This window comes from Balearica regulorum, chromosome 4 (genome assembly GCF_011004875.1).
Source record: "Balearica regulorum gibbericeps isolate bBalReg1 chromosome 4, bBalReg1.pri, whole genome shotgun sequence".
Classification (NCBI taxonomy): Eukaryota; Metazoa; Chordata; class Aves; order Gruiformes; family Gruidae; genus Balearica; species Balearica regulorum.
Window position 1 is genome coordinate 4,058,508 of NC_046187.1, and position 18,330 is coordinate 4,076,837.

General features: G+C 39.1%; 1 protein-coding gene across 3 annotated transcripts in view; it reads right to left on the reverse strand.

Annotated features, from left to right (window-relative positions):
- LOC104635493 (bifunctional heparan sulfate N-deacetylase/N-sulfotransferase 4) overlaps window positions 1–18,330 on the reverse strand; it is a 144,747-nt gene that overhangs the window by 111,248 nt on the left and 15,169 nt on the right. Inside the window, exon 2 of one of the 3 annotated variants that reach the window (XM_075751015.1) lies at window positions 14,508–14,571. The exons of 1 other annotated variant lie outside the window; for it this stretch is intronic. The gene's annotated coding sequence lies outside the window, so the exon portion shown is untranslated. Of the gene's footprint in view, window positions 1–14,494; window positions 14,572–18,330 lie in introns of all 3 variants that reach the window. One more of the 3 variants, XM_075751014.1, reaches the window with a different exon arrangement.

Sequence of the window (18,330 nt, forward strand, 5' to 3'; positions counted from 1 at the left end):
ATTAAAAATATAATAGAGAATGCAAAAGGATTCAAGATTAACTAAACAAAGATTCAAAAGAGAAACAGTTTAAATGTCTTCATTGATTATTTTCCACAGCTTCTCTTGTTATGTGGCTACACAGGCGTGCAGAGATGTTACTAGCAGGAATGCTATTTAAGTCAGCATTTCACATCCACTTTTCCAGACACCGAGAACTTGTAAAACAAAGATGCAAATCCGAGATGAGTCACAGCCTTAAACTCAATTCAGGTAAACAGGAAAAGTCAACGACGTGCCAAAACACTGAACTCTCAGTCCCTCGGTTGTCCAGAGTTTATATTGTTGTGCAGAGAGGGCACATAGCCTTAAAATGGATTTTTAAAAAAATCACAGCGATTATTGCTTGGATTTATTTGATGTGATCACTAAAATTTTCCTGAGTCAGCAGCAAGAAGCAGGTTTATTCTTGTGCCCATAGTGAGAACCAATTCTGTTTCATAACAAAACCCACTTCCATTTCAAGGAAATGCTAATTTAATTTTAAAACTAAATTAATTCCTTACCATTCAAAATTCTGCTCACTGTTTGTTGATCACTAGAGAATATTCACAGAAAACAGGCTTACTTAATTGTAATTCAGGACTGCCATACAGCTTTCTGTACTGAAAGAATGAAGCAGACAAAGTCAGCTGAAATAGAAACAGGTGCTTCAAACCCAGCAAGAAGATATGAACATGAAAGCTCTGCTATTAGAAAGCAAAAAGCTCATTTTCTCAGTGTTTAAACTTTCTTTTTTGTGGTTGCTATGCTACCATCTCTGCACCTACTTTATGGTGCATTGAACCATAGCAAAAATCCCTTTTTTTGGGGGGGGGACACACACGACCAAAAACCAAACAGGCCTGAACTAAACTGAAAACCACTGTGAGACCATCCTGTAAAGTTGTTATAGTGGATAAAACTTGATATTCAGCAATATTTACATCAGTCTGAGGAATGAGCTAGCCATTTCCTCCTAGGCCACTGGACCATTTTTGTTTTTCCAACACTTTTTACGTATAATATCTCTTTCTATACCACCAACTTTAACAGCTTATACCACCAGCATTAACATTATTTGTTTCAGGATATAAGCAAGTTGCAGCTACTGATAACAGTAATAGCTGTTATACCCTTTAATATACATGAAAACAGATCAAATTATCAGTAAAAAAAATATTTGCATAACAGGAAAAAATAGCCTGCATTCAGATGATATATCACAAGAGCGCTAGGCAAGTACTCTGGTATGCAGAAAGTCAATACTAGGCAAATGGTCTAAAGATATTCAAAAGCTTTAATAAGCATATTGGCGAGATAAGAAATATGAGAGCGAGCACCCCTTGGAAAACCGGGAAAGGCAGTCAGCTACGAGCATAAAATTGTCATGATAGATTCCTTTCAAGGACATGTTTCCCGTAACCCTTTTCGGGAAAATAAAGGTGACATTAGAACAGAAGGAAGGAGAGTCACATGTGAAGTGATGAATTCCACCTAAGGGGAAATGGCGGTAAAAGACTTGAGCGCTGGAGCTGAAGATGACGTTGAGGGAAAGGGGATGAAGCCCATAATGAACACTGGTGCATCTCTGGTCCTGGTTCAGCCAGGTGAGGAAGCGCGGCAGAGCTTTGGTCATGGCAGCATCCTGCCGGCTCACGTTGACCTGCTCTCCTAGAGCCCTGGGGCTTAACCACGGGCTCAGGCTGTAACGCAGACAAGTAAGGAAATCCTACTGTTTAAGGCTTGTGTGGCTAAATGCTGAAAACACAAAACATTATTATGCAATGCCTAATGGCAAAGAGGTGGACAGGATCACCTCTCTGCATTACTTCATCTCCAGATTGATTGTTTCAGTGAAGTGAAAATAAATAAAATGGCATACTGATAGATCCATCTCACTGGTCTCAAAACACCTTAAAAGAATCATTCCTCATGGAGGAATATTAGTCATGCTGAAAATCCTTTCTCTTTTTCCTTCCTGTTACGCACCTGCGTGCACACACACACACACACACACACTTGCATGTGGGATTGTTAATTCCTCTTTATGCCTTTGAAAGTCTTGTCCACACGATTCCTCAGTTTATCAACTAGACTTGCTATTTATCATATGGTTGTCACCTCCGTGCCTCCATATTGAAGCAATAAGGAAGGGACGTACTTGTCTATAAATATCAAACTATAGTGACAATAAAGATGGTGAGGAATTATGAAGTACTTAAAAGATGTAATGGACTGAAACCAGAAAAAAGAAAATTCATTTTATGCATTAGGAGAAAAAGGCATTCTTAAGGGAAGGTCAGCCTTACAATGGAATATCTAGAGAAAGTTCACCACCACTGCAGAGGTGATGATGTGAATATTAGGTACGGTACGTGAGAAAATAGAAAGGTATAGAAAAATAAAGCTGTAATAAATATTTTGTCGAAAAAGTTGATGCGCTGATGAGCAGCCAGAGGGAAGAGCCCGGTATTTCTTTTCCATACTTTTGCTATTTAAGATTCTGCTCTTGTGACACTAGCAGTTGTTAATAGCAATGGGAAGGGAAGGCAGAACAAGATGATCTAGGGGGCCCCTTGCAGCTTTAACATCTACAGGATTCATTCGGTTCCCTCTTGGCACAGGAGTGAACTCACCCTACTCTGATTTATATATCCAAAGTTTTTATTTTAATACTCTTGCAAGGAGGGGAAAAATATTACAGCCTGACAGGAACTTTAAAAAGTTACTTTCCATGTGAAGAGGTGCATTCTTGCTGTTGTCACCAGGTATTGCTTATTTTCTGCCCACTGGCTACAAGTGCATTAAACGCTCAGTAATGGTAACACCAGTAATAAATAATTATCGTAAGCTGCAATATATGCTGTGCAAAGACTTTTAGCCATCATAAAGATTACTTTCTGTACTGTCAGATTTCTGTACTGTGGAATTACAAGGATTTATTGTACTGAAAAGAAAAAGCTGTCTGCTGATAGGATCACATATCAAAAATATGCAAAAAGGTTCCTGCCTACATTTGGCTAAGGCAGAGACTGTATTCTTCTTCTGCATCCTAATTTGGAGACCCAGAAAGTATAGCTGTAAGTAGAGCGCGCCTCACCAACCTGCCTTCCTTGCATTCAACCGCACAGGGCCATCATCTGCTTCTTCCATTCATAAAGTGCAAGGAGAAGGGGAGTAATTTTTACATAGGGCCAGAGTGGACTTTCAACCAAGATCGGTGTGCAGTCTTGGGTATTTGCTTATGTCTGGAAAAGTGTGTGTTGAAGTGGTTAAGGAACAAAACCTGGTCCCTCTCTCTTACTCCTAATATGCACAGTGAGCCAAATGAAGAAGAGAGTGGGAGGCGGAAAAAAAGGCAGTGTGTCCCTCTGCCTTTTCCCGAACAGCTTTGTGGAGCGCAGGTACACTTCCCGAGGGTGAATCCCTTACCAAGATATTAACAGAAACCGTTTTCCTGGGGGATAAGAAGTATCTGTTCGAACTCAGATTTCAGCAGTATAAATGGAATAAATGGAACGGGCAATTTTCTTGCTCTTCTATTTTTAAGATTGTCATATGTGGGAAAAGTAGAGGTTTGGTTACTAGGGGAGGCATATCATCAGGTGTTCCAAGTGATCATAGCTTCATTGACTATACTTTATGAAAAGGAAGGATATGCCCCAGGGATTTTGATCTCCCCGTGCTTTCCAGACTTTCCCCTAGGACAGTAAACAGCAATTATTTGCCCAGTGCAGATAGACGCATCCAGGATGTTCAATTTCCAGCAACTGCAAGGCAGCAGGTGTGGATAAATGTTGCTATTTCCTGTTTATTTCTTGATTTCAGTCTTTATTTTTCCCAGAAGAACTTTCTTTTGTGCTTTGTTTTCCTCGGTGATACACAACATTTTGTAAGCTTTATCTGCACAAAACAGACCAGACTCTGTTCCACTTTGTAACATCAATATACTTCTCTCTTCTTTTAAAACTTAGATAGTCAAGAATGCATACAATACAGAATTTGTGAGGTCCTTGCATAGTGACCTTGATATCTTATCTCTTCATCCACCCCTCTCTAATCCTTAAACTCTCTACTCTTGTTAATTTATTACACATTCCTTTCAAGTTTATGACGGTTTCTCAGATTTCTCCCCAAACATCCCACAGAAAAGCTCAAATACACCTCAGTCTTAATGTCTTCTACCATTGACTAAACATTCATACTTGGAGTCCTTTTTAATTTTTGCTTTTTCCTCTGTTTTTGACCCCAGGTTGTGGGACTGCTCTTTTTCAGGTGACCCAATTGCTCTCTGAACTCTTAGTCCTCATATTCCAACCTCCCTTCCCCACTTCCAAAGCCCTTAATATTGATGAATTCAGACAGGTGATCTCACGACACTTTCTGTATATAATTATACCTTGAGGTTTCTCTGGAAACAAAACTACTCCTTGTTTGGTGCTCTTGATGAAAGCACCTTCCTGCCTAGAGCAATGTATAGGTAATTAATTAGGAGCAATATGCTGCCATAGGGAGGGATGCTGATGTGCTTGCCTGAGGAGGCTACGTACAAGTAAGCTCCTTCTCCCTGGAAGCCAGGCTTCTCTCATTTGGAGATGCTGGTGTTTAAGGTTTAAGAACTGGTCAGGAGCAATCATGAAATAACAGAATACAAATGAGGGATGAATAAAGCAGATGCCGGGTCTGCATTGCAACGGGATGTGTAAGCAAAGACACTGTCAAGCCTTTTCAGCGAGATACGCGTTTAAAGGCACGGCAGGTTCAGTAAATTGCTTTTGTAATCTGTAATTTTACAAGGTTTTAAAAGTCTCATTTTCTGAACTAGTAAAATTTCAAATGGAATATCAACACTCCCATTTCACTGCTTTTTCTATGAATTTGTTTTGAGACCATAAGCTTTTGTCTCCCCATTGACTATTGTTAGGTACTTCGCTAGAGCTATCAACACAATATCTCTGTGACAAAACAACCACGCCACTGGCTAAAACATGACTACAGTCAGCCGCATTATACGCCATGTTACCACACTACATTAAGTGGCAGCTGCCACTCCAAGCCCATTGCTGAGCAGAGCCGGAGGACTGCTGTGCTCCCTCCGTAGCGCAACGGCTGCGAGCGTAGCTGCACAGACAGCACATTTCCCGCTCTGAGCTACCGTCGTGCTCAACAGCCGATTGAGACTTCGGTATTTGTGTCTGAGAAGAGTCTGAACTGAGCCATAGATGGATCCAAGTTTTGCAGCAACTTCCTCTCTTAAATAAATCCTAGACTAGAGAGAATAATAGACCAAAGGGAGATGGGAATGCAAAGCCGCGCTCTCGCCGGTTGTTCCCACCACCATCCTTTTCCCAGAAATGAGGAGCAGCCTGGGAAAACCGCATCGCTCTCTTCTTTGCAGAGGCACTGAATGCTGCTGAGACCCCGCTGCTCTTCCCCTTGTCCTCTGCTGATGGGTGGCTCTTCCCTGGGCTGAAAAGCCTGGCTCGGATGCCAGCACGTACGGCGGCTGAAGGTAGCCTACTCATTCAGACTACCTGCGGGTCAGAAAACTTGCCAAAATGTCCGCATCGACATGATGAGGGAGTTGAAGGGAGCAGATATGACAGCTTATGTTCGTGTTCCTTAACTATAGTCACTGTAAGTAGGTGTAAATTGCCTACGTTTTAAGAACATTTTCTTGTTTTCATTGACATGCCAGTGAATTTCTGGCAGTTTTCTTAAACATGATAATTTTGTCAAAAAAAAAAAAAAAAAAGCGCCCTTCAAGGGAACTTGCACATCAAATGCAGCTTAATGTAGTGTTTAAAAATCCATTTTGCCTTTATCATTCTTTTTGTTCTGTGCCACAGTGTGTGTCCTGAGAGCAATGGCCAAATTAATTGAGCAGCATTCATCGTAAACGTAACTAATGCCTGATTTAATCATGTTATACATGTCACCCCCTTTAATTTTATACCAGGTTCCTCTAGGCTGAAGCCCAGCATCTTGTTTGCGATTTCGGATTTGGTTCTGAAGTGAGCATATGGTTCTTAAGGATTTTTCTTTCACCGCTCCTCAAAATTATTCCTCCGTCACTTTATTCCACATGGCATGAAAAGATCTCAGGCCAGGTTCATAGCGTTATGAAAATCCTTCTGAACCTCATGGCTTTGTTCCTATTTTTCTTTGTGATATCTTTCAGTCAATTAGACCGAAATTATCAAATGAAGTCAAAATCTTCATTACAATCATCTCAGTAAGCAACAGCAAACAAAAGAATGAAAAATCTCTAGGACCATGGGGGCATGCTGTACAACCTGAAGTCCAAGCATCGACCCTTTGATAAATACAGAGAGAATGTGAAGTACTAATGATACGTTGGACACAGAAAACAGACACCAGCAGGGGAATTTTTTACCTGCATTATTCCAACAGAGCTTTTGAAAATAATTATGCCTTTTTTTATACTATTTGAATAGATCCTCACGCCTACTGTATTACAACTGTGCAATTCCAAGTACAAAATCACTAATTAAAATGTATTCACAGCGAGGTTATTTATTGAAATGAAATAGTTGGGGTGGACATAGAACACTCTTGAGACTAAATTAGCCTTTCACCTATCAGTAAAGCACAATGGAGAGAGAGGAAGAAAAAGAAAGAATCCTGATTTCAAATTATTCTACTTTACTTGCGTGTTTGAAGAGCTATGGGTGAAGGGATTGTAGTTTACTGCTGCACAGCAAAACTATTTAATTCGATTTGACCTTTCCACCAGCTACCCGGAGTCATGTTCATACTGGAAGTCTCAAAATGGAGGAAAAAGGTAGAAACAGTGTTGAAAAAACATGAAGCTGAGAAGCTGCTGCTGTCCCAGCTGTGAGAAGGAGCAGTCCCATTGAAAGCTGCCAGGGGACCCAGCAGTTGGGTACGCTCCTTGTCTGAGCAAAGCGTCTGCTTGTGAGTGGGAAACAGGGTAAACGGGAAAGTGGAGGGAGTTGTACTGGGTTTGCGGGGCAAGGTTTTGGTAAATGCCCAATACAGAGTACGGTTACAAGTGAATCTGCTCTCAGAGATGAATCTGTCCTTGGAGCTGTCGGATGTGATTTCCTGTGCCAGCCCTGGTGGATATGACCCTTGGACTTTTATTGTAGAAACCTATCATCAAAATTGATGGAGAGTATTTTATGTCCCTCACCCTCCATTCTATTTGAGCCAACTGTGTTAGTTCATCTTGTGGGATTATGAGCTAGGCAATGAGCATTAGTCAAAACAGACTGTTTAAAGCAACAATTGCAGAACAGTTGCAGCAATTAAATTTTGAATTGTGAATGCAAGCATCGGGACCCTGGTTTTCTAAGAACTTGCATACAGTCAGGGAGCAACCAAACCACTCAGGAGAGTGCCAAATGTTCGATCAAAATGTTCTTTGTGCTTGATATTGGGTGCTCATGAATAAGCTGGAGCCAAGCAATTAAACATTGTATCCACAAGACTGAATATCAAATATCTTAACTTCAAGTTGAGTTCCTCGGCATCTCCTGCAAAGAGTCTGGAAATATGAGAGAGTCATGCTGTGTTTTCTCAGTTGTGTAACTTGCCACTGTACTTGGTACAGCTTACATATGGAGTAAATCAAGGTTGTTTGTTTTGCTAATTTCTACAGGTCACAAGAGCCAGGCTTAGCATACAAAAAAGAGTTTACTGCCAATATCACTGCAAAAAAAAAAAGTACGTGTTAGTAAAGATTGCAAAAACTTTACCTTTGGCATTCCACGTTAGAAACTAAATAAAGTGTAGCTGCCTCAAGTTTTTAAGACACTTCTGGTTTTGCCTCCTCAACCTAAAGGATTTTCCAAGTAGCTGGTTTTCAGGAAATGGACATTCAACACTTTTGAAAAGCCTCTTCAGCATCTCACAAATTGGGCATCAAAACTTCTGGGACTCAAAATCATCACTTGCTGCAGACAGTCTCATCTCTTGTAAAATCAAGGTGAACATATCGGTGCGGTATGGAAAATGCTGAGTTTCAGTAAGGAGAGTTGTATTTTCATTACAGGGGTCTTCAATGCTTTTTCAGGGCACAGTTTAACACCTTTTACAGCATGCTGTCCTTTGTGTGCATGTTTTCTGGTGGCATTGCCTTCCATAATTACTCTCTTATACATAGGTCTCTAAAAATGGATGAAAATTACCCTGGTCATATTCATAATTTCTCATACATAATCCACTAAGTATTGACCTTCCATTTAATCTTGTTATAGTTAATAAATTTGTGATGGCTACTATGAAATTGTTTTGGAGACTTCAAAATCCTTTCAAATAACAATAATGTTTTCACAGTGCCTGTTACTTGACTTTGTTGAGTATGAACAGTGAGCCACAGTTTCTGCATTACATATGATTCTTTGCTTTTAGATATTTGTCTAGGCACTTAAATTTTAACAAAATGCTGGTTCCACCTCTAAATCTCTGTGAAACAAAGACTGAGCTCAAATCCCCTGGATTACACGGGTGTCTAAAATATAGTATGTCATATTTTTGAACAGGCTAAGAAAGAACTTGAGATCAAATGGGCTTGTTTTTATTTCATGAGAAGAGGATAGCGTGTCTCTTCATCCCATTTTTACATTTCCATTAACCAAATATTAGTGACCACATGATGCAGCAGTCTCATCCCATGTTAGCAAATAAACATACCTGAATACAAATATCTGTGTGCATGAATAAAACTTCAGAATGAGTGTTCTTTGAGACAATTGAAAGACTACCTTGTTTTCATCAGAATTACTTAAAAATAGCTGTGTTGTTTACAACGAGTAAGATGTCTTGGCTATCTACAACAATTTTTTTTACACTAGACATTTTGGTTCTTGACCTTTAGACAGGGAAATTGTAGTCAGTCTCCTGCATCAGTTCAAGCTCCTCGATGCAACCGGGCTTCTGCCCAGCCACACTGTGTTGTTACTGAACGCCACCTAAAAAGCTGCTACTGGAGGATTTGTATCTCCGCTTAGGACTGTGCGCATCCATTTAGCAGGTAAACAGGCATTTCCAGGGATACTTTAATACCCTATTATTCTGCAAAACCAGATACAACAGCGCTTTTATGGATGAGGCTCAGAGGTGTTGCTTAATTTTTTTTCCTAGATGCTTACATAAAATTTTCTAAACGTCAAGAAATATATGTAATGTTCAATCACGTGACAGTAATATTGGTGCAATGCTGACAGAAAGTCTACAGATGTATACCCGAGAATGTGATTTTCAGTTTACCTTTATTTACTGGCACATAGCAAGCTATCTTTTATTCTCTGTCTTTCCTTTTCTCCCTCCTGTTTTTGTTTCTTTTTTTGTGGGTATTAATTTGCTCTCTAGTGCTTGAACACTTTCTCTGTGTCCACCCATCCACTATTCTTGCTGTGAATATGTTCTTAATTAGTGTTCTAAAATGTGGGTTTATAATTATGACATAGTAGGCGGAGAGGACTGAGGAAAAACAGTACTAAAAGGGCATAATTACATTCAAAGGAAACAAAAGAAAAAATGAAACTTCAAATGTTCTCGCTTTCCATTAGGTTTTACCATTGATTTCTGCATTAGCTCATTCACAGTGATTATGAGTTTAAAGTTAAATTATGTTGTCCATTGTACGTAGGGAGCTTTAGACCTCAGTTCAGCAAAACAAGTCTACTTAAATGTTTAAAGGTAAGCAGGTGCTTAATTTTGTCTTTTCAGCCAGAATTTTAATAGGGTTGTAGAGTTTCACAAGAACAGAATTTACACCTTAGTTTCAATTCTGTTGTGGCTTTGCCTGGCCTGAATCAAAGAGCTTTCATAGTGTCACATCTTACAAAAAAACTAAAAAAAAAAAAAAAATTAAAAAAAATCAGCAAACAAACTATATGCAGCAATAGTTTCTTTTTTGGAGTTGATTTGGGAGTCTTTACATAATTGTGGTTAATGACTGTGGCTATATCAGATAAATGAGATAACTTAGCTGAAGTTGAAGAATAAATGGTATCTGCAATGAAGTAGAAATCTTCAACATAGCAGAATAAAAATCAGTAATGCCCTGTGGTGAAATGCAAAATGTAGACCTCAGACTGCTGTATTGGTGTATATGGCATCTATTTGCTTCCTAAAGCCCAAAGAGCAGGGTCTGAGCGTAACTAGTTACCTACAGAAAGAGATGAAATCTGTTCCCACCGTGTTCTTTATTAAAGGACACAAAGCCAGAGCAAGAAGTATGGTTAAAATCTGGAGCTTGCAAAACTCAGATGTGAACTATTGCATGTACTTTTAAGACTCCAAGTAATTTTATTTTATTTTTTTTTTACTTACTTGCAGAATGATAAAGTAACTTTCCCATTGCTTAATGTCTCTGAATCTGATTATTTTTGCGAAGGTGCACTTTACTGAAGCTATTGATCTCAGTGCCAAATTAGCATGTTATACTGGAGTTAATACAATTTTGTCATAATGGTTCCTGTTGCTTGTAGAACCATAAACACAATTGTACTCTAAAAGAAGATATACAGTATTTTTCAAAGTGATTGGATGACATTGTTTCAGTTTTACTCTGTTTTAGCAGAAACCACGACTATCTGCCAGAAGAGAAAAAAAAGCACCTTGCCCAAAATGCTTGAATTAGTTTTGTGATGTTTATGTTCTAGCCATAATAAAAGATAAGAAAAATAAAACCAGTCAGATCATCTGAGTAAAATTAGAAACAAGAATTATTCTGTAGCATATGAATAACTTAAAAAGAAAAAAAAATCTGCATTTCTGGAAGCATAGTTACTGACTTCACTTTTATCAAGAAGGGAAAGAATGTGGCAGCCAGATAGATGGAGTCATCCTGCAGTTTCCTCCCCACCAAGAACAAGGTAGTACTGAAAATTAATTGATGAGGAATTTTCTAGTAAGTTTGCTGTCTAGATTTCTGGAGAAATGAAGCCCACATATTGTCTGCTGCAGATCTAAATTTTGAACACTTTTCTGCACAGACCACAGGGCTACACCTAAACTACATTTAGTTTCTGGTTTGTAGAACCAGCTGTATCCAGGAGCACTCACAGAGGTTCGAGGGGCAGAGATCAACCAGGAACCTGTTTTTCTTCCATGAGGTCCTCTGCCTGTAAAGCCAGTTTATTTTTCCCTAGAATGAGGCAATAAACCAGAACAGAGACTATAGGGAGATCAGGAAATTTAACCCTCAGCTGGAATTCTAGTCCTAAGATCTCCAGCCAATACATAGGAAAATCCTAGATGACCTTGTTGAAATTCATGTATCCATTTTGAAATTTGACAGGACATGGAAAACAGTACAGAAGGCTGCAGTACCACTAAGGCATTCTAAACTCGTAAAACAAGGGGAAATAAACACAGCTTAAAGTAATACCGAAAGCACAGGATGTACCAAATTCTGACTTGGATTATGGGAATTTGCTCTAACACTACCAGAAAGCAGATAGATAGAAGCAAAAGAGGAAAGTGTCTGCGGTTTACTGGCTGTTCTGCCTAAATATAAACTTCAGTTAATTTTTAATTTGATATTTGGAACAGAAGTATTCTGAGCATTTCACTAAGTAAACCCTACAGGAATCCAGGTGGTAGCTGGATTTCAATCTGGATGTGATGAAAGATACAAATTTAGATGTCCAGAGTAGGCTGGAATGTGATTTCTTCCATAAAGAAACATATTTCATGTGGGTGCTGACAGAAACACTAATACAATTGATGCTGCCAACTTACCACCCAACAAAAGCAGAAAAAAACACAAGGAACAAGCCTGCTGCTTTGACTCATTTGAGAGAATGAATCTTATTATTACCCAGATACTAAGGCTAAGAGGAAAAAAATAACAAATGTGTTTTATTTTGATTTTATCTGTCTGGGTCTAAAGCTGTTGTTTAAACAATATAACCTTCCACACAGTATGTTTGAAAGGAACGTTTGGTTATTTAGTCTCTGGCACAGAAGCATACACCGTGTAGAAAGTTTCCCTATGTCTAGCTGCAAGTGTTGTTACATTCACTTTAGAAACACAGATGAGCCCTGGCTTAAAAATCATAAACAAGGCATAATAACAGAGTTATGCTGAGCTGGAAAGAATTATCATCTAGCATTTTTCATAAAGATTAGTCTATAGTATGTTCTCATCTAACAGGTTCGGTAACTTACAGATCTGCAGCATTTAAGGTTGTTGACTCAACCCTTACCTGGTTTGTTGGTTCTAATGCTTTACTTGCCCTGAGAGGTAAAAGTTCTGCCAAGTTTACATAGAAATGACTCGCTATAACGTTTAATTAGAAAACTTAATGTAATTTGCAAATGTAACCCAAGGACTTTTTTATCAGGATGGAGAAAGGTTAGGTAGATTCTTTTAGAGGTTTAAAGCTGGTCTAATTCATCTAAGGAAATAGCTTGGTTTTCCTAAGTGAGCTCAAAAGCAGTTGAAATACCTTCTAAATTGTACCAAGTGGTCTTTTTTGATTCCTGCACCAATCAGAACTGTAACCTTATTGCCTAGACTACTGCCACGCCAGCCTGACTTTCAGGAACTGGCTTCTGCTTAACCCAGAGCTTGAAATTTTGGCTTGAAGTTCAACACAACAGCACTTTAGTTGCAAAAATCTTAATTTCTGGAGGATTTTTGCTTGGTTAGCTATTTATTTATTTATTTAAATCGGAATCCTGCTTGATTTGTGTAATTAACATCTGTTTAAGTTTCAGGAAAATGTGTGTATAAACCAACTAATTTTTTTTTGCAAATTATGGGCAAGGTTTATAAAACCTCAGACCTCACAATGTTTATTCACTGCTCAGTTGGATGTCCTTTGGAATGGCGCCTACACATCAGGATGCTTGTCCATTTGCTGAATCGACTGTCCAAAACTTCAAGTATTTCCTAGGCATTAGTAGATTTTTCTTGCAGCTATTTCTGTCTCAGGGCCTGGAGCACATCTCGCCGTGCCGGAGAATTGGCTGCAGGGCTTGGGGCCAGCTCAGCGCTCTGGGTGGCCGGACCCACGGACGTGCATGTGGGGAAAGGGTCCCCAACAATTATGGGCTCATGGCCTCTGTTGCCTTGATAACTTGGCACCCCCACATCATTGCCAGGAAGAAGTCCTTGACCGGCCAATATGGACTATTTAAACTCAAAACCCTTGGTCCTTTTAACTTTTGAACTTTTTAGAGCAGCATTACTTTTGTTCGTGAAGAGATGGGGCAATACAATGCAATTTTCTGGTGATTTTCTTTTCAGTCATCAAAATGAATCACAACCACAAAAATCAGATCAGGGCATCAACTTTAAAAGTTGAATGCAGCCAAAAGTGAAAAAGAATATATCAAATTCTATAGTTCACACATTCTTTTTGAGAGCAAACTTAAAGACAAAAGATAACTAGGGCAAAGGAAGATCTAGTGCAAATCTGTGGACTTTGACTTCTCAGAAGGATTCAGAACTCATCATCCTATTTGTGTACATGCTGACAGTGCTGTGTGGATGTAATGGAAGGTAGATCTGATTTAAAGTGACTAAAATTACATTGTTTAGAGAAGGTCAGATTCCCCCCGCCCCCATAATTTTATGTTTCAGTTGTTGACCAGGAAAACAGATCTTGTTGCAAAAACCCAAATGCTTGTAGGTCCTGAAAAGTACTAAAACAAGTCCCCCTCCCCCAAAATCTTTAACTAATTATAAATAGCATGCAACAAACTTTAAGCAAATCTGGGTTTTTTGTAACATTTTAAAGGCACATTTAAGGTTTAATTGCAGGAACACAAACAGAAATTAGAGTGTAGGTTTACATTGCATTAGGTACTGCCTGCGTGAACGCTCTTGCTCAGTGGTAAATGTGAAGTTCTGTATGCATCATTTTGGAGAACCTGATTGCTTGTGAGATCAAACCAAAGGAGGCTCTGATCCAAGAATCCTTACGTGAAAGCAAAATCATAAAATAAATACAAAACTTCTGTTAAAAGCAGAACTTAAACCACCATATCCCCAAATGCTGTAATTTCTTAATAATGGGAAATCATGAGAAAAAGATCAAGAATAGTTTCTTCTTATCCATGTATACTATGTTAACCTTGGAGCCAAAGAAGGGGAAGATCTGATAGGATATTTAGAAGCATGGCTTTGCAGGAGACTCTGAAGTGACCTCTCTATTGCAGTGGAGTCATACCCACATATTAACAAAAACCTGCCACCACCTCAGATTAGCTTCACACTCTTGTCTGCAGAAATTGTGTCCATAATACTAAAAGGAAGCACAAAGTGGGGAGAGCTGATCTAAAAGAACAGATCAAGGGCAAGAAAAAAATATAATGCTCTTATAAAGAACACTCTGTTCAACTTTTTTTTTTTTCTTCTTATCTAGATAGGTTGGCTTCAGATGTGGAAAACTGGTAACAAACATTCTGTTGTTCAGGAAAATGTGGAACTGATATTTGTTATAATTGAAAGAATGATAAGTTTTCTTACCTAGAATTATTACCTCTTTGGGATCTGACTTGAAGGGAAAAACTTTGAGATGCTCCAGAGGGAAGTTGTCTTTAGTGCTGTATAAAGTAACAGAAAGAAAAGTAGTTGGCCAGATTCCTCTAAATTTTGAAGTAGTCTTTGATTGTTAAAAATGTATTAAGCAGCCTCTCGCTCTGACAGGACAAAGGGAGAACAGATTTATTTGTATTAAAAATCAATAGATCCCAAACTGACCTACATACAATCTGTAGCTATCATCTTGGGAACTTTTGTCTGTGCTTTGGCTGACATATGGCTCTTTTATACGTTCCTATTAGAAAAAAACTCTGGGCTCGTCGATTTTCTGCAGACTGTTATTTGTTTTCAGGAACACCTCACATGTAGTTAATGTCCCTGAACAATTAGCTGTGAAAAGTGTGCGGACATAGGACAAGTTTGAACAAAGTACACTATTTGTTATCTTTGGCATCAAAGTAGGGGGTTTATTTGCTGGATATGTTAGTGAGGTCATGCAATGCTCAAAATAAACTGTCCCTACAGGATTAAATATAACTTTTAATTGTTATGTAGCTGATATAATATCCTAATCAACATCTTATCTTGGGTTTATAGAAACGTTATTATAAACACGCAGCTTTAACCTTCATTGATTTCAAGGACTCTGTCATTATCCCATTTTCCAGGGTGAGGTGATTTCTAATTACTGAGCATTCTGGTGCTTCATTTCATGTGATAAGCCTGAAACTAGTAGATAAATGGTCTCACTTCATTCTGAGGACAAAATCATTTGTAGAAAATAGAAAAGGTGGAGAAAAGACATTTGAAAGAAAAATCTACAGGTAATACCTAGAAACATACATTTCACATAGCAAAATATCATTTAAATGAGGCTCACCTACAATTTACTCTTAGGCCACCAGTAAGTTTGTTCTGTGTGATTTTTTTTTTTTTTTTTTGGTGCTGTGCTCAAAAAAACTCCGCCAAATGAGGTGATCATTTCATCTTTTTAGCCAAACATCTCAACACAAGGCCCGCTGCAGTAATAGGGGATTCGCTAGTCATGGGGGTATTGTCTTTGTACCCCTGACTATTTGCTTTGAAGAAGGCGTGTGGATTATAATTTCAAAATACCATTTCTTTCTTTGTAAGAAGACTATGCCTGCTAATGTAAGCTACCCACATCGTCCCACAATGAATACTTGCTTTTTTGCAACTGATGTCAAACTACTACCCATTTTATTGCATTATTTTGCTAGGGTGTTTTAAGTACATGCTTAAGCAGCTTACCTACCCTGTAAAGATTAGGCAGTGGTAAAGACACGTAAAGATACCTATTACTGGGCTGTCAGTGATGAGATCAGCGAGACCTTTGAAATAAGCCTTTGTCTTATCAAAAACACATACAAACTCTTTTTTTTTTTTTTTTCTGTAACCAACAAGATCTTTTGAAGATTTATTTTTTGCAAGTTCCATTTTGCAGCACACGCAGAGTCAAAAATGGACTCAGGTCAAAACAGGATTTGTGTAACCCAAGTCTAATTCCCATCCACCACTGCCATTACAAAGGCAGCCAAGTGTCGTGTATTTAGCTCGTGCAGTACTTTTTACTCCCAAGTACAGATTTTCATCAGTGAAATATAAAGCCAGATGAACAACAATCAAGGCTTTTTGTGGCAGTTAAAAACCTCCTTTTTCTTTACCCTCTGCCCATGAGCAGCTATGTTTCGAACAGCTGGTCAGCCTCAGCTGAAAGAGTCTTGGGGACTATTTATGTCAATGCTTTTCATTTTAACCATTCAGCAATGGGACTAAATTGCAAAGTTGGGAATGCCAAATTAAGAGTAAATTCCTGTTCTGACTTGATATCTCTGCAGATGTCAGCCCTTACAAAACTGCACTCTCACCTGATCCACTCCTCAAGTGCCTTGTAATCAAGAGAGTGTCATTGATCTCTGTCCCACCTCAACACCCACTGCGTGACATTGCAGAATGCAAAATCTATAGTGCCACAGCTCAATGGGGGTCAAAAGGACAGACCCACACAGAAGAAAAGATGAAACAAATAATTTTGACCTATGTATTATATAAGCTGTTGTACATGAAGTTGACATAAAAATAATACATCTCACGGGAAAATCCTCTGACAATGCATCAGGCTGAATAATCTCTTTGCCTAGGATATCTCCTTACAAGGGATTCTGGTTGTGTAAGTCAGGTTTTGTCTATGTATTCATCTGGTGTCTTTCTTAACTGTATCTTTATGAAGATGGTTTCGTAGTATATTGCAATGGAATTCCGTAGGTACCTTGGAATTAGTGGAACACCAGCAAAGAGCCTCTTCTACTATATATGAAAGAAACTCCAATTCCAGAAACAGCAGTTTAGTGTTTAGGAACTCCTGGAAGATACGCTAACATTTTACCAGCCGATAAAAATATACCAGATCGAAAAAGTCCATCGGTGTCGTAGGTGTACATATCCTTGAACTGTCTAGATGAATCAAAACCACTTTGAATTCCTTTAGTAAAGACAATAATGCACCCTTTCTGAAAAGAAAAATCCTTTGACACAAATATTTTTATCCTTTCCCTCCTGTTGTTGCATCATAGGAACACAGAACAGAAACTGAAGGCACAGTTCTTAAATAACCACAAGGAGTTCTGGTTTTATTCCTTCCCAGCTATCAAATATTTCCTGGATTTTCTATTAGTAGTGTAGGGCACAGACTTTGTGATCAAGATCAGATGTTTTGCTTCAGAGGAAGAGAAGGGCTTGTTATTTCCTGACAGCTCGCAGAGTTACTGCCATAGCTCCAGGGGCTGAAAGAGACACAGATTCCTTCCTGTGGCTGTCCCACGATATTGCAGGTAGCTATGTAGGGTCCTGCAGTTCATCACAGAACAAACCCCACCATGGAACTCAAAGTGTTGCGAGCCCTAAATGCTCAAAAATAACTTGTCTAGCAAATGCTAACAGTGTGTTGATAATAGTCTCCCACTGATGTCTAACCTGTGCCAACAATGAACAGGAATGCTTGCAATTGGTAGTTACGTGAGCTGTTCCTTTAGCTCAGATGTTGATGGCTGAATGTTTTTTGTTGTTGGAAGTCAAGTAGGTGATTCCTGCTGAGCCTGATACGGGTATGCGTACAGCCAGCAGCTGCTCACTCTACTAGACTTAGACATGGTTTTACGTGCTGTACTCTTTGCAAATATGCAATTAATGTTACAGAAACGGAGCCCCTTTGCAGCATCAGGCAAGACCCTTTCCCACATCGCGGCCATGCTCAGTACAGGAGAGTGGGGGGCTGTAGGTGCGTCAGCAGAATCTTGAGTATGACTTATATTTGCTATTAATCATTCATCTTTGCATTGAATCTTAAAAAGGACTTAGACTTTACAGTGCCCTGTGTTTGGTAGCGGGCCCTTGCATTAGCATTCAGAGCCTATGCAGGTTGTCTAGGCTTTCTAGACAGCGCAAGGTTACAGCGAGGATGTGCCTGTGCCGTGTATCTGAGAGAGATGCAGGCATGAGCTGAGTACTGCAGTAACATGGTATTTGGCTGACTGTCTAAAGGAATACAACACAGCCAACATACTAAAGAAGTGCCCTGAAATAAGACTGGCCAGTGCACAGTTACCAAGAGCTATCCAAAGTACAGGAGATGCTGAGTTTAGTCATGCTGAAGCTACTCCTCAAGAACCTCCTTCCAACTGATGAACCTGCAGGTCATCTCCAGAGGGCTACGATGATTTCACTCATTTCTTTGTAAAGCATAGCTGCCAGAAGAAGAGGACACATTAGGAAACTATTCCTCTCCTACTCGCCTCTTTACA